The sequence below is a fragment of the Bombus pascuorum genome, chromosome 4 (assembly GCF_905332965.1).
Source record: "Bombus pascuorum chromosome 4, iyBomPasc1.1, whole genome shotgun sequence".
NCBI lineage: Eukaryota > Metazoa > Arthropoda > Insecta > Hymenoptera > Apidae > Bombus > Bombus pascuorum.
The window spans coordinates 11326305-11351957 of NC_083491.1; the positions used below are offsets into that span (position 1 = coordinate 11326305).

The window sequence follows — 25653 nt, forward strand, 5'->3', positions numbered from 1 at the left end:
TGTTTCTAGAACAATATACGTAACATTTGACGCGTATTATTTTTTCTTGGTGAAAATCCGTATTTAGGGGTGAAGACAGTTCTCAAAGTCAAAGGTCTGAATTACGTTAGAATTAGACGGTGTACAGTGAAATATACAGCAGCTATTTTATTTAAGATATTTCAGGGAGTTATGCAAAAATAATTAAAGGAGAATCTTTGAGAGATCTGTTCAAAATTTGAATCTCACTCTTGTATGTTATAATTTACAGTGCAAATCTCTTTTGAGATCAAGCAACAAATACAATGGTAAGCTGTATCGACAAAACCAAGAGACAATAAAATTGTGGAAAAGAAGATATTCGTCGCGAAACAACCAAATCTTAATAGTAATCTTAAAAAGTTTAAACAATAATAGGCAGACATATATACAAAGATTGACTTAAAAGAAATGTAATAAAGAGCGTAAAAAGTTGAAAACCATTTAGCGATATTTCTGATCGTCTAATTTATTTAAAGCTTGGTACATTCAAAAATGAAAAAAGCAAAGAAATTGCAACTGCAAGTCCTTCCATCCGGCAACCGTAATATCGTCGAACTATTCGTTAATATCGGTATATCGATATATTTATGGCTGTCCCTAAGGAATTTATAATCATCGTCGTCTCGATAAACGATAGAAGGGAGAGAACATTATAGAAAGGGTAGGGGGAGCAATTCGATCTGGCGGCATTAATGCAGGTTTTAATGATCGCCGATATATCGAGGAGAGCTTTTGAATATCGTCGCGTACAGGAAGACGAATCGTTTCTTCACGGAGCTTTATTAAATCCGTGTTCTCGGAACGCGAGCGAGCGCGAGGATCGTTCGAGAACGGGGCGTTAATACGTTCGACAATTTTTATGCTCACGCTCCGGAGACATATTGGCGGCTTTAATGCGACATAAAATTTCACAGCCCTGTCGGGCTACCGACAATATATATCGGCGCCACCTATATTGAAATACATATTTCATGCGGACGCGATCATCGCCGCGTTTACCTTTTTACACCAACCCCATCTGAGCTTCCTTCGGATATTCGAATCACTGAATCACTCGCCACGTTCGAGGCTGTTAACGCGCACCGGGGGTGTATCAAAAGTCATATTAAATTCATGCATTCCGACGCGACCATCGATATTCCGTTTGGTCCACGTTTTGTAATTTTTACAGAAAGCGACCTGTTTTTTATTCGCGACTCCGTTCTTTTCCTTACGTCTGTTAATTTGTAAACTATGAGAATGTTAGGTATGTTCCATAAATTCCGTCGTTTCTTTGTTAACCATTTTTAACCAAGTGTTAAGCATATCTGTTTTTCGTTGCGCATTTTCCCAACGGTTGCCTAATCCTAAATAAGTGTAAATTTAAACAAAATTGACCGAATGCTGAAAGAACGATAACCAAGAGTGTATTAGTTAAAATAGGGGTGGTTAATACTGAAGCATTGGTTACATGCATTTAGATAGGGTACAAATACAATTCAAATTACTCAAGAGTTCCTTAGCTATTTTTTAAATTATTTTAGTTTGACAAAATAGTATTTAATACAAGTTATATATTTTACAAAGTCTGAGACAGCTAAATAAATTTATCAAAATCGGATAGCGTTAGTCGATTCCTCGTGCATTCGTATTCATTTGTCTGTGTTTCGTATGAAATGGCAACTTTGGTTTTTGCAAAATTGAAATTGGCCGAAATTCAGACCGACAGCATAGCTGCTCGCTAAATAATTACCAACGTTGCGATCGTAGAGCGAAACGCTTCGAAGAAGCTGCAACTACAATCATGCCCTAAGCTAACAGCCGTCCATCGAGATATTCGAACTTTCATGGAGCACAGTTCGACTCGTGGAATATGACTTGAAAGTATGAATTCTGACGGGTGGCTGAAGACGAAGTTGCGATGGGTGGGACCGGTATTCTTCTTCGAGGCGGCGTTTCCCCACCAACTTTATTAGATATTTTCTTCAATAGGATAGAAATGCAAATAACAGTTGTCAAGTAACTTCCTGCCGTTGAGTGGAAGAAATAGACGGGTCCAAGACGAAGGACGGACGAAGATCGACTGAAAATGGAAGATAGGAAGACGATGTCGGAGTACCAATATTGAGTCGTGGTAAAAGTCTGACTTCCTCTCTCTCTTTCTTCCTCTCGCTTTCTCCTTTCCTTTCTTTCTCAGATACCATCGTTCCCTCGTCAGCGAATATTGCAGAATATTGCATTTCAAGATTTCCTTTTAGGGCACAATCGGACGCATTAACCCTTTGCCAGACGAGAAGAAATTCACCAACGATCTAGCTTTGAGGAATCTGGCAACTGAGGATGGAGGTTCTGATTTTGTGTGGTCGGGAAAAGTCCATTGATATGAAATAATTGAAGCAGAGAATATATTTTATAAAAGTACGTAGTTAGTTGAAACAAAAAAAAAATCAACTGGTATAGATAATTAGCCTAAGAATGGAAGAATAGTATAGGAAAGTACGTTTTTAATTAGATCAATTACTTCGTATAAAAATTGTATAATGTACATAATAAAATTAATGTACTACTAATATTAACAAAAATGATAAATCTGTGAAACACTATAATAGGAACGAAATACCAAACGTCTGAAATGACTAAGGTTCAGATATCGAGAAGAAGAATTCTTGGAAACATTGATCAGCTGTGTCAATGGAAAAATTGTTATACAGGCGGAATCCTAAAGGTATTAGAAATCTGAAAATCGAGAAGAATAACCCTTGGTAATTTCAATTCTCTGTCGTAACGTCATACGATATAGGAGTAACCAATTAAAATTGCCACGATCACGCTTCAAGCGGATGGATTAATTAAGTTCAGCGACAGCTGTAGAATGTAAAGTTATTAGTACGAACAAGTTGTCCGCTATGCGCTCCGAATTAAATGACGATTCACCGATACAATTGGTAATATCACGATCATAGCTATTCTTGACTCTGATTCACGCTCCTAAATGAAAGAATCGTGAAACGGCTGGAATTCTTTCGTAAATAATTAAAGAGGTCATCTTTGTGTCGCAACCACGCTCACACTTTGAAAAGTGACACCAGATAGATATATTTCTTAACGTACTTTAATATGTGATTAATTAATAGAAATGGTTGAATTCAAATTTCTAATTGCTCGAATATAATAACCGAGCCTACTCAAGTTAACATATTTAGATAATTAGCAGAATATGGCAAAGCAGAATGATTTGAGAGTTCGAAGAGCGACGAGACATCTAAACTGATTTCTTTTCTTCCGTAAGAATAATTTTGTAACATTTTAATTTATAATTTCATAATATTGACGAGAGACTATTTCCTAATTACCTTTTTCTAGCTTGCGCACTATGATAACCTCGAAAAAATCTGAAATAACACACAGATAGGAATTATACAAACTAAGGGTCGGTGAATTTTTAGATCCTGGCAATTTTACTTTATGTAAAAAAAACTATGATAATTCGTAAGAAACATACTTCAACGGTTACTCAGCCGCGAAAATATTTTGCTGAATCTACATTTTAATTCCGATGTACGTCTTCGGTCGGCTGAGTAAACGGAGGAGAGAGAATAAACGTAGACGGGGACTTTATTCGATTTGCCTTCATATTTTTGTAAGCTGCGGCTCCGCTCCGTTTTCATCTCGCCTTTCTCGTGAATTTTATAATTAATTATCTTAATGCATTCGATTCGGCGTTCCTTCCATTTTCTCCGGCCGCTGCTCTCCGCAAATCCCGGCGAAAGATGCCGGAACGTTTCCTCGCTTTTTTCCACCAGCGAAACGTGATTTCCGTTTCCACACTCTCGTTTATCGATTATTACCGAAGAATTCTCGACGAGAAATAGCTTTATTTCTGTATTAATCTTGGATCGGCTGCAAGCGAATAAAAGTATGCACTTTTACAATAGCGTTCCATGCGGTATACTCTGATATTCTAAAGACAAAGCCGCATTAATAATAAAAATCGACTGTATAATTTTTAGTAATTTTTAGCAATTTTAATATTTACTGTACTCTTTTAAAATAAAATTTTAACGTGGAAGGGGTTGCCACTGTTTTTAATACACTAATTATGTAATATTTTTTAATTAAAATTGTGTGTAACTAAAATTAAACAGACACAAATGTTTCTGTACTGACCATCGTTAATAATAATGCGAGCGCAATTTAGATGCTGTAAATAAATATTTAAAAAATAAATAGTTTGGTAGATGCCCACTAATATAAGCAGCACGGTGTTCCTAATTTATCATCCGGTGTTCATCATCTGTTCCTCATTTATCACCAATTTCGATTCGACTGTTCGCGTCCACGCGGTGACATCCTTGCCAATAATACACCGACTAAAAATAAAACGCTTTATGATCGGTCGGCCGTTCTCAATGATTGAAGCCCATTCGATGATGACGTAACCGGGTCTGACTGTTCGCGAGCCGATCACGAACAACATGAATCGTTGGCGCGTGCCATAATTGACACTGAGACCGTGCAAGAATATCCGATACGATCATCTGGGGTCAATTGACTGCGATGACTAATCGTGGTGTAAGTCAATGACACGAAACAACTCTACTATTCACCTACGTTTCAAACAGCTTCGTTTAACACGATACTGATTGACCACTGATTGATCGATCTCTACGATCGTACTTCCTGGTCTCGTGAATCTTATCTTATTTCTTTTTTATGATATCGAAGGAAATCTACAGTGACCATATTAAGGATCGAAGCAATTTTATACAAGAAGATGCTTGATTCATCTAAAATTTGTTCAACGATGCTTAAGCCAGGAAATTGTACAGACTGCAACCATTGTTAATTCATTATTTCCTTGTCAATCTCTTCCAAATAGTTTCCACGATTTTGTATTTAAAATAGATACAAATACAAAATTCCTACTGATCATTTATTTAACATGTTACAGTAGACGCGAAATTTGATTTAATCGCGACACCTGTTGTTACAAGCATGTTGTTACGTATCGTGTCGTAACCAGCAGTCGTAACGACTTTGTTTCTTTCCGTTTCGACAGCCGAGTGGTACACACGTGCGAACTTCAAAGTGTAAAATATGTCGACTACATCCAAACAAACTATTCTTTCTGTTAAATTACAATACATCAATCTGGAAGAATCATCACGTTCTGTAAGAGAGCAGGTGTCCTATTGCTCGTAAACAGAATTATACGTGGAAAAGTATCGCTAACAGAAATATCTGATAATTTCTCCTAAATGAGATGCATCTGTCGCAAAGCAACGATAAAATATTGATTATGGTCTCGTTCGCAAACATGCAGACTACAAGAGAAAGGTGAAGCTGGCAGGCTAGTGGAGGGGGTGGTGAATGGAGGGTGGGTGGATATGGGGTGCGGTGCCTTTGTAGGAAGTTTGAAAACTCGACGAGTGGATTAATATCGCGGAGTTCTCGTTACTCGTTGTTGATTTTGTCTGTTTCCACCCAACCACCCCAGCGAGACCCCTGAAACCCAGCCCACGGTTGCCACCCGGTTCTCTCTTGCATCCTGAACCACCCCGTCTACCCGTTTCAGGCTGCCATCCTCGCGAGGAGCTCAAATGTCTCTAATGAACCAGCTTGTGTGCTTATACCCGAGTCTCCTCCAACCGCTTTATACTGCCGTTCGTTCATAGGATGCACGGTAAGTAAATAATGCGGTGTAAATAAAAACACCGACTGAAGTTCCAGGCCACAGGCGACCGCCCTTTTGCTCTGCTCGCGCTTCGATTCCTGGCTACACCGGGATCTCCATGTGGATTTTTTTACCCCAAGCGTAAATCTCGATGGAAATTTTAGAAATATGCACGATCGATAAAATGACACGTTAGAAATTTCCCTTTAAAGAGAATGGAGTATCGGGTTTTAGTTTCGTATAAGGATACGTAGGAAGTGGATAAATATTGTTGTACGTAGATCGGCTAACGAACGTATTTCAACACTATAGAAAACTTTTACCTTTGTGTTGTGTGTGTTACGTGAGACATTTTAGAATTACACTAGCACAGTAATGAGGAAAAGCTACGTGGTGGTTTTATATTGATACAATTTGAAACCAATTTGGAAATCTGTATAGGAATTGTAAGTCATTTACTGAAGACGTATGTTTAGTAAAAAATTAGTGTACAAGTTGAATAGTGATCTTAGACGTCTATTAAGTTTTGAAGATAGTCATACTGAATGTTGTTGCTTGTTAGTGTAATTGGTAATTGATTATTTAAATACTTCTGTGGTCTCTGTGAAAGATATGTTCGTATTGAATATCTTGTAACTTCTATAAAATTGACAAATGTTTTTTTAGAGGAATATAGTAGGTATAAAATTGTCGCAAAAGTTTCTTTCGTTCTATAAGGAAATAATAAATACACAATATTTTTTGTTTTACATTATTTTGTTGAATTATGTATGATTCATTTTGTTCTATTGGAACACAGAACATTGGAAGAACGTTTGGGACAACCTAATATATCTTATGTATAAAAATGATATTCGTTTACTATCGAAGAATAAACATAGGAAAGTTGTAATATGTAATTTTAATTCATTTTTATATGGAAAATTATTTCGTTCTCCATTGTATAATATACTTAGATTAACGTAACTTATAATATAACGTACTTTGCTCAAATTAATATTTTCAATAGTCTGTTTCTTTACTTTCTCTTTAATATTTACAAAATGTTCTTAGTTTGGAGCTGGCAAATCTTACGACTACGTATATTAACGTTCCATCGGAGGCATCGCGTTAGCTTTTCCACATTCGACAGTTCCCGTTCCACGTTTTTGCACATCCAGCACGCTCGACGAAGTGTCTACCGACAGTATTACTATTAAAAGTTGCAGCCGACGTGAATTTTTCACAAAGGAAAAAGTATTCGGCGCCGCCGCTCGTATCTTCTATATTAAAACCTAATATGCGAGCAGGTAGACACGTAATATCTATTACAGAGTAATATCACCCTCGAAAACCTTCCGCGAGTACTTTGTCACATTTATTGTTCATATTCGAGGGGTTCCCGCTGCATTAAAGAGACTAACGCTCGCGATGGATGAAAAATCGGTAGACGACTGAACAGTTTTTCCTGAAAACGCTCGTTTCTTTGATGTTTGAATTTTTTTAACAATCAACTACGTAAATAGAGTAGTTTCCTTATAATAATCGTACTTTCGATCAATAGATTTTTTTGTTTGGAATTTTTCACGGATTAATACGTAGATTATTCGAAAATGTTAATTAGAAAGGTTTTAAAGAGTCGAATTGGTATTCGATGCAGGGAATGGTTGAAGTATAGTAGAATTTCAAATCATTAAACTAAGATCCAATCATATTGAGTTTAGATCGAAAACGTATTTAATCTAAACTTCAATTTAAGTTTCAATTAGGATATCAATAGAGAAAATGGAAACAAGACTTAATAATACAAGGAATATTTAGCAGCACAATTTGCATGGTTTGATTAATCCCCAATCAGGAATTCATTTTTCAAATTTAAATAGGCAACTCCAAGAAGCTTTATACGATTACATATGTTTTGTATTTCGTGGATACTCACAGCGAACGGGAATAAGAGTTATGAACGTCGACTGTGGAGTGAAAGAGTGTCGTAAAGCAAGAACAGGAAGTGCAGCGAGCAGAACCCCGCAGCGAGCGATAAAAATTTATATCAGGGTGTTCGCCTCGGTCGGATAGTGAATTCAAACAGGCGTGTAATTGGCAGTATCGTAAAAAAGACCGAGAAGATCGAAAGAAAAAGCGAGAGGGGGATGGTGAACGGCAAGTCGAAGAAGATGAAGAAAAATACAGGCGCAGGCCGAAGAAACGGAAAGAAAGGAAGCTCGAGGGGCCCGTCTGTCCTCATAATTTTTTATCCTAAAACCGCTCCATCGCTTCGAAGAGCAATATTGTTAATATGCAAAGGAGTTTCGGAAAAATGGGGTGGCAAGGAATAAGGAGATAACAGGGACGCCCTGCGCTCCGAAATTAACGTGCGCCTCTCTCTTCCGAAGATTATCTTGTTCCAGGAATATTACGCGCTTGCTTACGGAATATCGATATCAAAATGTCCTTTATAAATTCCCGTTAATTCTTAAGCTCAACTTTAAACGCGTGTAAATTCTTTCCGATGAATTCTATGATTTATTTAATTAGTTTTAACATTATTCTCACGTGGTTCTCATAATTAGATACGTTAGGTAAGTTTTGAAATGTTCTGCACAAAATAATGATTGAAAGACAAACACATTAAAACGATATGATTCCCATTAAATTAAACCGGTTAATGCTTCAGCAGGCCATCATACAGAAAAACACTATACAGAACGCTTCATACGCCTACAAAGCAAAATAATAGCATAATTGTTCAGAATTTAAAGCAACGCAAACGCTTTTCTTATTCAAATGTAATTAATTACAAAATATAATCGAAGATTGTCCGCTCAACTAACGATCTAGAATAAAAGAAAAGGGAAAAATGCTACCAATCGAATCTTGTGACGACGACGCAGAGAACGAATCTTACCCTAAGCTGGTTTAATCAGCGATAGATAAAACAACGTTCTCGCAACGAAGGCCATGAAATAGTAGTTGAACGAATTGTTTTGATAAGTCGCAGAGACAATACGTCGTTAAGGTGGCGAGGATTTCTCCTTGAAGGAGGAGAAAGTAGACGTAGTCTGGTGGATAGAGAAAGATGACTGACACCCTCGAAAAGGGGGTGGCACGAGGAAGGTGACGGCGGGGTAAGGCGAGGAGGACTCTCCAAGTTTAGATTAAACTCACCGCGGATAAATATTCGTAATGGAGCGCCAGGGTGCTATAAATTAGCATGCTGCCCCCTGTTGTCCTTTCTCGATTCGACAATCTGTACACCGGGGCCCGTTACCTCCAACCATAAACTTCGACTTTTCCGCGAGTGCTCGCGCGCTCGTGCAACGTTGTCTGTCGATAATAAAAGAACTTTCGTTGAACTTTGTCCTCTGCGTAAAACTTCACATCGAAATGATAACAGCTATTTGGTAAAGTATTTTTATGAGAACAAAATAAAAATGACAGTGTTTCATTTCTTTTTTCTTCTAAGTAACTTTACGTTTTATACGTTATCGTTTGGTTGCGTGCTGTTTTCCGTTACCCAAATATGTTAAAAGAGAGTTAAAGGAGAGACGAGTTCGAGTTATCCTGCACGCTAGAGACATAGGTGCAACATTACGAATTTAGTTGTCTATTTAAGAAGCAATAGAATAAAAGAATAAGCTTATATCAAGCTTAAAAAGTATTTCATTCCTCTGTTTTAAAAAGGAATATACTTATTCCACGTATTTGTTACAGTAAAGATTGTAGAAATTTAATAACGTAAATATAGTAAACGCTCGTCGCTTGAAGTTCATATTTCTACTAACTTTCTAAATATTTATTTCCACAAATTTTGTATCAACATATTTCGGATATTGATTAATATACTACAGAATAGCGTAATATGACAATTTCATATTTGTAAATACTACTAGAAATATTGAGCACATTTTTAATCATGACAAGATAATAGAAGTTCAGGTTTCGGAACGTGCGTCATAGATCGTATAGAAGACGCTTTCGGTTGCAAAGGGATGGAAGAGGGGGTAAACCGCTATTAATCCACAGCAAAATTGAGTATTATTAGGGGATACATCCAGGATTTGCGGTGGGCCGGGTTAAAATCTCTTTCCGCCGTATCTCAGGAATATCTGGTAATCGTTACTTTACGTGCTGGCGAGAAAACTCTTTCGCCCTCCGCGTACCTCTCTATCTATAAGATTAGACCAGACGCGGATTTACTTTGTTTTATTGGCTGACCCATCCCTACGATCTGCCTTGAAAGGGACTTAATTGGTGTTGCGGGATCACTTTGATACCGCAACGTTTCCAGACGCGGCTACCCGTCGAATTCCTGCTTCAGATTTCCAATCTGGGACGACTGTTGTCTGACCATGCGTGTATACGCAGCTGAGGGTAATATCTACCCTTAATTGGTATGCTTGCAATTTTTACTGCCCGTGACTCTCGTGGAATCGATTTTCTCGAATATTCCAACGTACTCTTCTCTTGCTGTATAATTTACGCTATACTTGTAATTGGTTTTTCTTTAAACGAGAATTTCTTCCTTTAATCCTAAGTCTCCTTCTTTTATCCTAAGTCTACTTTCTTTTAATCGTAAGTATACAAAAATTGTTCGTATGCCTACTTTTCATTACTGTTCTGGACTCTCGAAAAATTTGAAAAAATTCGGAAAAATATATTACAGTTCCAACCGTATTGTACATTAGTTAAGAGATTTTGAGGTAAAAATAAAAATACACGAATGAAATTCAGGATGTAAAGGACCCGGGTTGTCCATTAAAATAAAACACAAGTGTAATAGAATCTGAAGAATTTTGTGGTGAATCGCAGCAATGGGGTTGATCACGATATATTTTAAAACGATATCAGCCGAAATATTCGGCAAACGAGATACAGACGAATGGGAAACATCAAGTTCAATGAAAAGCGCAGCAGGATCGGATGGAAAGCAGCCACAAAGATATTTTGAATCCCAATGGTGTCTCTTTCGATCTCAATACATCTTGGCGTGTCTGCAGCGTAATAGAGAGAGAGAAAAAAGGTTCCTCGATGCTCACAGGGCTGCTTTCTGGATTGAAGTGGATTAATTGGTTGAACACTCACGGGGGTTGAAGCGAGACCACCCCCTCACCCCCATTCAATTACTTGTGATCTTTGCCGCCAACCCTTCGGTACTCCGAGACCTCCGGATATATCTCGCCGCTGTGAAAATTGGTCCCCCTGCCTCTGCCACCCTTTGCGCCAAGGGAAACTGCGCTATCGCAGGTATCCCTTCGAATAAGAAAACCTCACTGGGGAATCTTTCGACGCATTCTCCACGTGACTGCCATATCGATTGCACGCTCCAATATCAAGATTCCCGGCAGAATCTTTGAATGAAAACTTTCCTACGGTCTGAGATACGATCTCGTTGCAATCCTCATGGAATATGTATGGAATTTACGGTAATATACGCTTTGGTGTTGCTGGAATTATCCTGCAAACTAGTTATATGATTCGAATTTTTGTTTTTCTTTTAGTACGAGGTCAACGATGATTGAAAACGATAAAATATTCGTGTCTTTTTGCTTATTCTTAAGAACTATTACCTGGATTGTTAGGTTCAAGTGAACTTTTCTTCTTCCATTCCTTTATTACCGCGATAAGGTGCGGCATTAAAAGCAGTAATAGTTATAGCTGTATGTTGCTCGTTATATCATGAAACCGAAATTAAACATTAGCGTATGTATTTGTTTCAGGACATCGATGATAGAAAGTCTTCATTCATCGGTCCTCATCCATTGAACCAGGTAAGCACTGTACAATTTATTCGTGTCATATTCTATTGACCCTAAGCATGAAAAAGTCCAATAGTCGATGCCAAATCTCCACCTTTCTCGTTTAATAGATGCAAATTTTGAACGTAGAATTAATTGAAAGCGATATCATCATAATATTTATTTTGATACCAATCCCCTATTTACTCTTACATTTCGGATGAATTGAACCTACGTTACAACTTATTAAGTCAATATTCCACGAAAACGACACTTTTGAAAATTTCCTTATCTCATTGGCAAATCTTCAAATTCCCCGAAACGAATTAGGTGTATGTTTTTTAATCCACGCTCCTAAGCACGCGTGCTTCATCGTGACAATCGTAGCGAGGATAGGACACAGCGACAATTAACCACGTTCGTCCAGTAGCTGGTGTATATACATATATATCAGGTTTCGTGATATTTCTTAATTAAATATAGCCTCAAGTTAAAAATGAAATTAAATAGAAGCCAGTATTTTTCGCCGCCGCCTACCGGCGCCGCGTCCACCGCATGGCCAACCCTTTCAACCAGTTTCTCGGTCGTCGACAATGGCGAGAGTAAGGTTGCACGGCCGTCGTACGCCCATTTCGACTCTCTCTGCAACCCCTTCTCGCTTTCCACGGGCCACCCACCATACATATTTCACGTCGAAATAATTAAACGCCGCTGGACCGCGAGTCGACTCGCCTCGGCTCGACTTCGAAGCCTGGCCTCGCTGATTATTAATTAGATCGTGCGTGCCTTACCGAGCAAGCCTCTCGATTTCCCGATAAGCTGCTGACCATCGGTGTGGGCTCCTAGCCATGAAAACTCCTGCGGTAAAACGAGTATTAATGGAAACTGATAGACCCAACCGATTATCTTTGCGTGCAAAGAGACGCTCTAGTTATATGCGTGTTGGATTATCTTTGTTTGAATTTCATTTTACCCTTCTTATACAGAACAGTGGTGTTTTAAAATGATTTGAAATAATGTAAAATCATTTTAATATTAAAAATGCTAGATGGGGAATATTTGAATCGCATCAGTTTCTCTTAAGATCAACGTTGATTTACTATTTTTGCTATTGAAACAGAAATCTCCATTTTCTTTATTACACAGTGTGTGTGTTTTTTCTGTTAAATTCTTTGCAAATTTATAGATACTTTAATCAGGTAAATCATTTGTAATACTCTGGGAGTTTTCTCCTAAAACAAAAATTACTTTGAAACTTTCGACAAGATATAAATGACATAATGACAATTATAGGGAAAAAAGTATAGAAATGGATAGAATTTTTAAAATACTTAAGTATTGAAAGTTAGAGCTACATACAAATAAGTAATTTATGTCATACTGATTAATATAATGAGGTTTCCCTGAAGTTTCTTAGGATTCTTAAAATTCTTTTAACGATGTTAAAACATTTGTTCATCATCTTAATGATCTACTGTTCAATTTGTCGAGAAGTTTGACGTTCGCGTGGCACTAATTCTTGGAGATACTGTCATCTCAAAGGCGATTATCAATTGCCTTGTCAATTACACCCCGTCCAAGAATGACGTGCACATGTTACTGAACCCTCCTGTAACTAGACCCCTTCCTCTTCCTCTGTGTTGCCGCGACCGAATCTCGAGGCTCTGGCATGATCGCAACGAGTTATTTAATTACCACGATCTATCACCGGCTGTCAGCTTCCAGTCTATAATGCATGATCGATCGAGCCTCGACTTTCCTACGGCAACCCTTTGCGTCCACACCTCCGGTCCCGTGTGTGTTACGCGTGTTCATCTAACCGAAACGCCAAGGAAATCTCTTCTGTTCCATCAGATTTTCTGTCGTTGATACCTTCATACCTTTGTTAGAGAACAGCTACGAAGTATTTTCTTTTCTTTTTCATATCTCATAGTAATTGTTATATTACAAATATTTCTTGCGTAACATAATATATTGACAGTATTCATTATTTTGCTTCTTTTCCTGAATAATTCCTCACTTTTTCTATATCTATAGCATAATCGCATAAAGTATTTAATGTTACGTTTAATATTAATGAGCTTCGAATTAACAACTTTGTATCTTTCGTTGTTCACCGAATACTATCGACCTTATTACGTTTTGGTGATTGTCGCTCTTCCTATTTCATGAAACAGAGTATGTACAACGTACAATCTGTCGATCTTATTAAACGAATCCTATGATATCTCCGGTTTATTCAAAATTGATCAATCAAACGTACCATCAAATCTCTAAAACTCTTTCGCACGCTCGGGAGGATTTCGACGTTCGGAAAATGCAAAGTAGTCGTGGCATTCAAAGTGCAAAGCATTCTGCGTTCGACACAGATTAAATCCAACCGCATTGAAACGAAATTCCTTTGTTGCTCGCTGAACCTGGTGCAAGCGTCTTCAAAGGGGCGCGTGTATTTAGACATTATAATTTCTTCACGGTGGAAGGGAATCAGGAATCGATTAAGGTATAAGTTTTATGAGAGGAAAGAGAGATCGGTTGGAAGAGTGGAACGAGCTCGCTCGGCGCTTTTCCATCGTCATTTTTATCGGCGCGGATAAGACAGCCGGGCTAATTCGCATTCCCCTTGATGTCTGCCGGAGTTAACAGTTTTAAGGGATGAAACGAGTATAGATCGAAGGCTGGAAGCATCGCGAAGGCGAAGGAAGACGATGCTTAAGAAGGGAGAAGGCACGCAGGTTAGGGGCGACGACGAGAAAAGGAGACGAAGCAAGAAATTGATACAGCATACGAAAATGAATTGCCCCTTTGCCGAAGAATGTTCCACGGCAATCTGCCTTGTGCCTCGCTTTCTTATACTTTTTATGCTCATTTTCAATTTTCCCCATACTGCCGATCCACCGGGCTCTCCTATAAAACGTTGCGGTAACGTGTCACTCGCGTCTCCCACTTGCACTTTTATTCTTTCCAACGATGACAGGATGAATACAAACTGACTCATTATTTCCGCCGCCTTGTTTCACGTTGCGATCGAAAATGGATTATGTATATGATTCTAGGTATTCAATTAACGAATTCATTATTCCTGGAGGAAGATCTATCGTTTTATGAAGAGATAGCATTTTTTATTTTATTAGAAATTCGATGAAAATGTTGGTTTTTAAAATGATCAATCCAAGTAAAATTATTTACGACTGCAAATTATCAATCTACTGATTTATGATTCTTTTCATTCCTTCCTTTTCTGTTATTAATGAAATCCACCGTTAAATATTCCTTAAAGAAAAACGAGTAGATCTAATCACGCAATTTTCCTAATATTCCTGGTATAATTTAATTCACAAATCTAAAGGTACAACGTATTCCATGGAATCTAGAAATTTTGGAAAACCATCTGTAAAAAAGACACGCAAAATTTTGTACCGATTTACCTTCTTACATCTTCTTTATTTAATCTATATGTGTAATTTATATCCGTAGAATCTTTTTCTAATTTCTATCCCTGTGTCTACCCCTTAAAATACTAACGTACATTCAAAGACGACCGCGTACATTAATCACCATGATCGACGCACATACATATATACAACGTGTAACAAGTACAATTAAAACATGACAGGCAGACAATGATAAGAATCCGAATCGAATTTAAAACGACGTCCTGGCAGGATGGCGGGGTCGAAGAAGATAAATTTCAGCCCGTGGATGCGAAATCAAGGCTCGAGTATCTAAAGTGCTTCCAAGACGAGTCGTTGCTGGTGCGAGATAGGGCCATGTTCGTTCCGTTGCTTATTTGTCGCTGGAGAAACGAAACGACTGGGGGAACTGGTGAGTCGGTTCTGGGGGTGGAGTTGAAGTTGGGGATTCTTCGATACGGTACAAATAACACTTGCAGACACCGATTCCACTTTCTCTCGCTTTCTCTCTTTCTCTGTTGCACGTAGAACAAGCAACTCCAGATTCTTCCATTCGCCTCGGGACTCCTCCATTCGTGGTTCGATGGCTTCGTAGATGCTATCGCTAAGAAGGAATTCCGAATCCTAAGAATACCGCGATCGCGATACTGTCTTTTACTTGCGATACTTTTCTCTTGGCTACGAATAGCTTTAAATTTTAATTCAACCTGTTTCGATTAAATGAACGAAAGGCTCGTTAGAAATTATAATTGCGAGTTTCATCGTGTTGCATGATTTAAAAAAGGAGGACAGACATTTGCAAATATATTGTATGAAATTATTCGCTCACTCCTTCCACAGTTAGAAGGATCGGACGAAGCAATCTCGTTCTTTCAGCACGAAGCATTTTTGGAGCGTCCTTAAAGCATTCTTAAAGCATTCTCAGAGCACTGGAATGTTTGATTTCTAAATCGAGCAATCTCCAAACGACAGGTTCCCCTTTTACACTTTCGTTTTACTTTACTACGCACAGGATTAGAATGACAGAAAGAAAAGAGGATTTTAAACATTCACAAATATAAATACTTTTTATTACATTATTCGAAAATTGTGTATTGTTGAATAATAGAGTAGGTCACATGTGCTATAACTGGAAGATCGACACAATAATTCAATTACTATCAAAGCGTGACGAATTGAAGCATTTCGTTAACCGTTATAATCAGCTTTAGCGAACCAGAAGAGATTAAGCGGTTGCGAAAATTTCGGTAGAGCGAGGCTGAATTATTTAGCAGCGCGGAAGAACGTATCGGTGGTAAGCAGCAAGCACTTCCTATTTCCGTTCCGTAAGCCTCCTTGCCTTTTTGTCCCGCTCGACAACAATGGACCGACTCGATTTCCAGCGCGGAAACGCGTTTCCTACAGTTGCTTGAGCCGATTCCGCCGTCAGCAAGGAGGCAAGCGAAGAAAAAGCATCGATCTTGGGGAAAAAAGCAACGCGGGTTCCGGTACGTTCTAATTGATATTTTAATGGATTGGCCACGGATAGGGAGAGAGGAAAAAAAGAAGTCCTTGAAAATCACTTCTCTGCCCACAAACGGGAGACAAAGGAATTAATGGAAGTCGCGGAAATCCACCCTCGGCCGTTGTTCCGTTTTCACGGCTATCAATAGCACTGTCGAGAGAATTCGGGCCCGGTCAAACGCCGCCTGTTATAATTTATTCAAATTAGCACCGGGATTATTCATGAAAAAGTTACGACGGAGGTGAACTGACGTTCGCCGAGGACGTCGCCCGATAATATCGCTCTATCTTTCCCTGCGAGATTAATACGGCTTTATTAATGCATATTTGACCGAAGTGCCGGTATTGCATTTATACGAGTAAGAAGTTTGCCGGCTATGCGACGTTAAAGCTTCGTCTCTCCCTGTTAGGCTGAACCGTCAAATTTCTGCGGATGCTTAACTTACTTATTACACGATTGAAATGTAATCTTCCAAAATTTCTATGCTCCTGGTCCGTGTCTTAACTTTTTATGTAGTAACTCTCTTCCGATTGTCCGAATAACATCGTAACATATTGAAAGAACGTAAATCTGTATTTGTACAGTTCAGAGGATTAATAAGCATATTTTTTATCTGGGAAAATGTTGAAATTTCATTTGGGATATTTTGAAATAAAATTTCTAATCACGAGTGGGATAATTCTAAATTTAGAAGATCGTTAAACCTATACTTAAACAACGTTACTAATTAACTGTAAACGAGAAAGAGCGTTAATTTTGTCTTCGTAACGGTGCTAAGTGCAAAATATCTATGAAACAGTTCAATTTATAACCAAGAACTTCTCAAGATATACTTAGAGTCTTTATGCGGCGACTTCAAATTTACATTGAAACTGTAGATAAAAGCGTAAAACATTTTCGATCAGTTAAAATCTGGGTCAAAAATCTTATTTTTACATGCTTCTATATCTTACTCAACTTCGTCCTTAACCAATTTCCAAATATATTTTGAAAGAAAATATTTTGTATATTCGAATACATCACTGTGTACGTATATCAGACGTTTTTATTTATCAACGAGTAACACGGCATATCCTCAGACATTTTTCAGCAACGAATAACACGACGGGAAATTTTTCTCAATAATTAATGTTACATTCGGCGCGAGCATAAAGATTCATAATAAAAGCGAAAAGGAATTACGTGTAGTAGATTTGATAATCCGATGCGCGAGTACCGTGCACGGTAGATTTTTCTACTTACCATGGAACGATGCTCAGAATCACGTCCGTAACGAACAAACGTTTCTAGAATACCTGGTACCTACGGCGCTGGAAAAAATATGGGAAACCCCATCCTTGGAAAAGAAGTGGGGGCGGCCGTGAAGGATGGGGTGGTTACCGTGCGATACGTGGGTAAGTACGTCGATGCACGCTCGCGCGCGCACACTTTCACATGCGTACATACACATAGGGAGACGTACGTGGTCTCTTTCTGTGTGTTCGTATGCGAGCCAAGCAAGCAAGCGCAAGGGTTGAATTTTAATTATTTTCTCTTTGGTAGGTATAATATTTCAATGCTCGCCGGAGCCTGTCCGGCAAGGCTCGTCTCTCGCTGCCATCTCTGTCAAGTAATGTTATTATAATTATACGCGTGTGTGCTTGGTCGGTCATTTCTTGTGCCCGTCCATCCCCACTTCCACACGCCACCCCTTTGTCTGTCTTTCTCTTCTTTCACCTTTTCCGCCACCAGCGCCGAGCTGCCTGCCTCTTCTGTCGCCTCTCTTCTCCTTTTTACCTCGCCTTTCTCGTCCCTCTGCTCTCTGTTCGACGTTCTCTATGCCCGGGTATTGTGCAATTAAAATGTCGTAATTGTCCTTTGGAATTTATCTTGAAATTCGTCGCTCGCCAGCCTTTCATCTCCCCCGTACTCGCTGTTTCGCGATACTCGTTTGGATAGAGATATCGAACCGTCGAATCGTCGATATGAAACGTTACAGGCGTTTAAAGCGATAACGCAATATTACACCTCTTATCTGCTCGATATACGACCAAATTCCTTCCTACGTATCTCCATCGAATAAAATTTATTCCTTTCCAGAAACTATTCCTTTACCTTCTTCACAAACTTCACAAGAATAAAGTTGTATCCATTCGAAAGTATGAAGTATTTTGCCAACACTTGTATATTTAAAAACAATAGTACATATTTATCGTCAAAGAGGATTGGTAATAGCGAGGATCGAAGAAGCTTCTTGGTTGAAACGGATGTTCGTTGTATCCGCGTTCTTGGACGGCAGCAGGTCCACCAGCGGAGGCAGCCTCGGTCGATACTTACCCCGCGACGAAAGGCCGCCGAGGAGATAAAACCGGATGGTGTGTATGTATGCGATCACCTGAATTTCAGAATTGCAAATTCTTTAATTCACGGGGACGCAATGGCGGCGACGGCAGCCGCCGCGGTTTGCGACAGTGGTGCCCGCCAGCAAAATACCTTCGCCTGACCTATACAAACATCGCGGGAGACGAGGGATGTGTATTCAAAAATTTACATAGGTACATTTTGATTAAAGTGTCCTAGAAAGCAAATCTAATACAGCAGCCGGCCCGTACCTACATGCCGTACCCCCTCGTCCTTCTCTCTTTCCCTTTTTACTCCCGTTTCCCTCTTCCTCGTGTTCTTCTCTTTCGCGCCGTCTCTTTTCTCACGCCCCTTCTATCTATAGAGGGAAAGAGCGGAGCGCGCGGAATTGCGGAGAGGATTATTACGTATCCTTCGGAAACTTTCCGCTGGACGGAGAATTGGATCCGGACGAAGTATGAAAGGACTGAATGTTTCACGGACGCGTCTATTATATCATGATAATCTCGGGATTTATTACTCGGTGCTGGGCTTATTTTGACGGCGGCGTGATGCATTAAGCGACTCGCAAGTGGAAAATGATACGCGCGAATGTTAAATCTCTGAGGACCGTAATTAAAAGAATGCCCCGGGTGATCAACGAACGCCGATCGTTTCCTCGTCCAAATTTTTACTTACCTCCGAACTTTATGTCGAACTTCGTCGTTTATCGTCGTACGGATTGTTCTTGCAAAATGCGGTGTCTTTAAGTATGGCTATCAGTAGGTTGAATATATTTGTTCACTATGAGAATTTTAATGATTTAGGAACGTACAGAACGCGTGTGAAGCATCGAAATACTTCTACTGTGTTTACAAGTTGATTTTATAAAAATGTGTTCATAAAAAGTATACATTCGCATTAAATGTTTTCCAACTTCTACGCCAATTTTCACACCGGTTTCAAATTTTACCAATACAGTGACGATAGTTGTGTCTTATTACAGCCTTAATGAGATCTCAAGATGTTCCATATAACGCTGTGGACAGAAAAGTTCTTCTTCATAAGTGTTAGAATACTTTCGTGAGCAATTGTACGTAATACTTCACGCAGTAAAATTAGATACGACGGAATCTATTCCAACGGGAACTTAACGTCGCGGGTATAAAAGGCTAGGTCCTTTGCATCCTCGTGCGCCGATTGGATTTGCCAATTAATTGCCGACGAGGGATAAAGCCGGCGGACCGTGGATGAAAGAATAACGACGCGGAAACGAAACGAAATTTAAATATTCTCGCGGTATTGCCGACATTCCTCTGAGCCTCCCCGGCTCACAGGAAGGGAGGAGCGCGAGCTCGGTGTAATTGCAAAATTGCATTAGCTTTGTGTTCTTCTGCCGTTCGCCCAGACGTAAGAGATACGCATGTAGAGAGCGTTGCATCAGATGATTCATATGGATTTTCATGTTTCCCTTCCACCACCCCATCCAGCGATAAGTATCGTTCTTTCAGACCGACGGACCGACGGCCGAAGCGAGATAAATCTTTCGTAGATTTTTGTGAACGCCAAGGGAATCATTATTGCGAGTGCTGATCACCTAGCCTTTTAATTATGGAAATGTACGGAACGCTTCCTGGATGTTAGGAGATACGAAACGTCCGCCGAATGGGTGTCTGATAAAGTACATGCACTTTGATAAAATACAGACACGTATCGGAGCTTCGTTATTATTCGCACGAAGCATCGTTGGAAAAGGTAATCTCCTTGAAAAGATATTTTCTTGGTGTATCCAAAATGCATATTTAACATAATAAAGAAAAATATCGTAATTATATATATACATATATAGTTATATAACTGTTCCTAGAACTATATTTTTAAATGTGCGTACTATATAATGTGTTGAAGTGGTCATCACTTCTAAGAAAACTCTACATCTGGTCTTTTAGTTTTCTCAAGCACTGAAGCCATCGACAGCGCATAGACCATCGATCGAAGGCAAACCATAAACAGTAGACAGGCGACGATGGTTTCAGGGTTTTCAGTCATAGGGTAACTTCAGTATTTTAACATATATATTTTCTACCTTACAATTTATCCACACGTTCCTTTGTATTCACATATATCTAATAACCTCAACATAATGTACTAATATAAAAAAATGCTATATAATGTAATTGATTCTCTCACTCTGTTTAGTTAGGTCTATTAAGTAATTAATTGTCCTCTAGTGTATTTTCTTAATAGTTCAATTATTAGGAAATTTTTCTTTATTCGATAAATAGAGAAAGAAGATCTGCAAGAGCCATTGCAATTTCTAATTCACGCAATACTAGTCTCATACTGAAAAATTAGAATTATAACCAACACAACCTACCCGATTCGCTGTTTTGTCTTGTGCGTTCTTTTTCCAGGAAACTCCTCGATATATAAATAAAAAACAAACGGAAGATAGTCCGTTTCGAGTAATCGTTGTTCCTTCGAAGATCTTCCGGTGAACTCTTAAAAAATCTGTTATTCGTGGAAATTAGCGAACGGCTGAAAAAGAACACGATAAATCTGGGGAAAAGATCCCGCTGTCAGAGGAACGCGCGTAAGGACGAATCACGGTGGTTCGCAGCGAGTCGTACATTATGATTTAATGCTAACACTGTGGTAATGTCGTCAGAGGATTTCTACGTATAAATAATTCGCGTGTCCGGACACCCAACCCCGAGGATCTCGAGTCAGGATGGACAAGGGTGGAGAAAGCAGAGGCGGAGAAAGAGGTCGCCAGAGGGTGGAGCAGGGGTGGCAGGTTTTTAATGCGGCATCTCTGGGGGCGACGAGGATTACCAAGGCTAAAAAGGAAGTTTTTAATAATTTTTCATTTTCTCTATATTTATTATCGCGCGCTTCCTAACCGGAGGGGGGCCGCTGGAGACAATGGAGGGTTGGTACACTGGTCCGTCGTCCAGGGCTCTATAGGAAACAGCAAGGGGCGAATTCACGATTGTCAGTCGTCGTTGTAAAATTTTCATTCGTTTTGTCCTGGCTCTTTTATGCCCAGGTCTTGGTTGTTTTCGATCTTGCTTATGTAAAGTTGCCATTTAATACATAACTTGATTTAAAGAAACTTCTCAGTAATTTCTAATCAAATATGAAAACGAGCAGGTCGAATACAAAAACCACTACTTTTTGCTCGTAACATTGTCGTTTATGCATCGATACTTTTATTTTGCCTAACTATTAATATTTGTGGGAATGGGAATTTGATGTGAATAATTATCGGAAAAGTCGATAGTTTAATATTCAAGAGGAAGAAGAACGTAAATTCATCCAAGGTTTTGAGTGGGCGAGATCGAATGTATTCTGAATTCGTCTCCCTAGTTTGTTTGGATATGATTTGTTATGTAATAGTTCTTCGTAATTATTGAACGCAGTTAATTATCAATAGCTGTTGTATAGAACAATTGCATCATTGAGTAGTTTTATTTTGCATTGGCCTGTAATAAAAAACTATTATATTTAACAATTGCTTGTAGTATAGTTATAAAGTTATAACTTTAGTTATAGTTTTATATTTTCATGTTTATTTTCTAAGGATGATAATCTGTCATCTTTCTGGAGATAGCGTAATCGATATTTCTACAAGTTATTTCTTTACCAAGAAAATACCTACAGTATCGGCGTTATCGTGAAAGCATCGACAGCAAAGAAAATTACGTTTCCCAATCAGTGAATCCCTGAGAAGCGAAAAAGCACGAGCTGGGTGTTTCGTTAAGGTAAGCGACGGGACACGAGGAAATTTCAGCGAAGTATGCACCGAGGAAGAAACGACAGAGGGTTCGAGGCAAGGGAGAAATTTGTCTGTGCTAATTTGTTGCAGAGATCGCGGAATTGAAGGAGGCGCGATGTCTCTTCCGTTGGCCCAAAGCATTCCACCGCACGCCTTTCTTCCGGCCACCCCTGACTTTCTTCTCCACCCTCGTGAGCCCCAGCATCCTATCGCATTTTCTACGAGTTCCATTTCGAATTAGGTACGGCTCTTTGTCGATAAGGAAGAACGACAGTGGCGAAGGGGAGAGGAGTAGGAGAGTGGAAATTAGCAGGAACATCTGTTAATTAATTGATAGTGTCTAATTCGTGGCACTTTATTGCGACATGAAAATATATAACAACGATAAATTACTAATTTATATGTTTTTTTTTATGATATCTTCTGTACGTCGTTCGAATAAAAATTTGTCGATGATTTACTCAATTTCTAAATTATATTTTAATGTATTTCAAATGCTGGAGGTAAATTTGTATATTGACGTCTTGCTGGTTGAATCAGTCAGTTTGTCGAATCGGTAATTAAGAAGGGAAAAACTGCTTGAATCTGAGCTTCCCTCTTAATCCAATAAAATACACTCTCGACGTATTAATCAGAAACGCGGGGCAACGTGTTTCATAAGACTCGAAGTATCGTAAGAAGCCGGACGAAAACATCAATGTCAATAATAATTCATTGATTACTTAATTCATAGTTACCATGACGACCGCCTCTCGCTTTTCCCTCGCCTTCAAGCTGTTCTGTTTTTCTCGCTTCGGCGAAGGAGAGTTACGTGTTCCTTAAGCTCGCTTCACACGAAATCGAATAAACAGAAATTCTACGTTATTTTAATTTCATATTACCTATATGTATGTGTATTTTAAGAACGATGAGTTTCATATTACAGGTATATAAGATTCTTTAAAAGTGTATAACTTCCACTGGCTGTTTGTAAGCTTTGCATCAGATTAACTAGAACGTGAATCTCAAATCTTCTCGTTAGATACATATGAAAACAAGCACGAATATACGAGCAACATGAAACTGAAAGGATATTTTAATTACGCATCCTACTTTGAACTTCATATTCATTTACCATTTCTTTTATTATCGCTATCAAATAATATATATTCGATGTTCTTCTAAATCCATTTTATATTAAATATTCTTCTATATCCACTAAAAGTTAACTACGTAATGTCACCGAATAAGAATTCGTGCACAAAATTAGTACAAACTTCCATGTTTTCAACTTCAAGTAAGAACTTGTGCAAACAAAGAATAAATCTCATTCTCCTTCCATCACCATTCGCTTACTAAAATTTAATTACATAATGTCATCGAAAGAGAATTTCTTTCCTATACAAAATTACTACAAACTTTTTATATTTCATCGATTTCTATTTCTACCAAAATGCAAAAGAAACGAAGAAGTCGCGACAAAGTGAATGGGACAATCAGCCAGGCAGTGTACGTAGCTGACTGCGCCGAAAGTCTGGCGCGTTGTGAGCGTCGCATTAGCCTTGCTTACGGGTACGCAAGCAGGCAAGGAGAAACACGAAATGAATATTCAGAAGTTATTAGTCTGTAGTGAAATGTGACGGGGCTCACCCTTCTCGAAAACCGCCCTGGCCTCCGCCACATCGCCCACTCTTCCGTCTCATCCTCTGACTCTCGGCTGCTCCTCCCCCCCGTCCTGGGTGCCTTCGTCTCACCTCCTCGCGCCCTCAGCGGTATAGATTTTGCGATACATCCTGGCAGAAACACTCGCGAGCGAGCGAGACGCACTGCTTGCTCCGCTCGCTGCTACCAGTCGAAGAAGGGGTTGAAGCCTCGATGAAATAGGGGGTTGGGTGGGAGAGAGGGCTGAAATCGTGAGAGATGAGAAGCTGGCAGGGAAGGGGACAAGGAACACCGGAGAGCAGGCCCGACGGGAACACGACGAAGCTAGCGAAAGAGCTTTATGCATAAGCTAAGAAACGCCATTGACGGGCACTGAGCACTGTATACATACTTTGACTGGAACAGTGCGCTCGATAAACAACGGTGTAGATAGCGCCTACGTGATGCTACCGTGTCACGTAGCCGAGATATTCTTCGCCCGGCAATGCGTACATCGTTTCTATGTGCCGACTTCTCTAATTGCCCTAATTATATTAATACTCGCCGTATTTAATGAAATTAACGGCAATGCACCGGTGAGAAGAAGCGCTGATTAAGAGTTGATGCTACTTGCAGTTTTTACGTAGTTTTCGATGGTTCGAAGCTTCTGCGCGCCTGAACATCGTGCAGATTTACATAACCAGCTATGAGTTAAGAGACACTTAAGACCCTGATATTGGTAGGTATAGTAATTAAAGAATGAAGCTGATGCTTGTTAACCGCGTGTGTTGTAAGTGGACTATAGATTTTTCTGCGTTTTTGTACACAACATATCGAAGCTTTAAGACTCGTTATAGCATTCTCCTTCTATTGTTAGTAGGTAAAACAATTGTCTACCTATATAGAAATTTGCATAGATGTCTGCAGTTTAATTATGAGGAAAACTAAATTGTATTGTATTTTATTAAGGGTTACATTTAATAGTAGCAAAAGTCTCAACATTTGCGTACAGATGAAACTCTATGTATTGATATCTTGGGAATTGTCTTCTTATTATAATAATTGTTAGCCAAGGTAGAAAACGAGGAAATACGAAGAGAAAGAAAAGATGACAAAAAGGAAAGATGAAAATGTAGAATGTTACTGTAAAAATATTAAACTTATCTACTGTGTGAAACATTGATTTATGACCATTCTCGGACCAGGAGTCGAAAATACTTCACAAACAGATGGATATCTGGGGAAACGATACGAACGGCTATAGAGACAGTAGCATCTTGGAAATGTGTTGTAGCGAACGATATTCAAATGGCATCAATTTCTACCGAATTGCTCCCTCTATATCTGGCCGCAACCTGGATGCAAGACCTTCCTTCGACTCCCTTCGCGAAGAGGGAGGAAACCGTATTGGCAGATAGCTACATCGTTTTACAACCCCTTATCTGGATAAGTTACGGATATCTATTCACCGTTTCTCTCTCCTCCGAAACTGTCTTCGATGGTGTCATCGATTTCCATGGAAATTCCTCTCGGATTCTACGATACGGAGGGGAAGCATCTAGAACGAATGATAAAAAACATATTCGATGTCCATTGTTTGATTTTATCTCTGTGCTTTTTTATTTGATGAAGAT

The 25653-nt window shown here is 39.1% G+C and overlaps 1 long non-coding RNA gene across 1 annotated transcript in view; it reads left to right on the plus strand.

Annotated features, from left to right (window-relative positions):
* Positions 1-11459, plus strand: part of LOC132906024 (uncharacterized) — a 116279-nt gene extending 104820 nt beyond the window's left edge. The window contains exon 3 of the long non-coding RNA XR_009657920.1: positions 11371-11459. This is a non-coding gene — a long non-coding RNA (uncharacterized LOC132906024). The remainder of the gene's footprint in view (positions 1-11370) is intronic.
* Positions 11460-25653: the final 14194 nt, after the last annotated feature.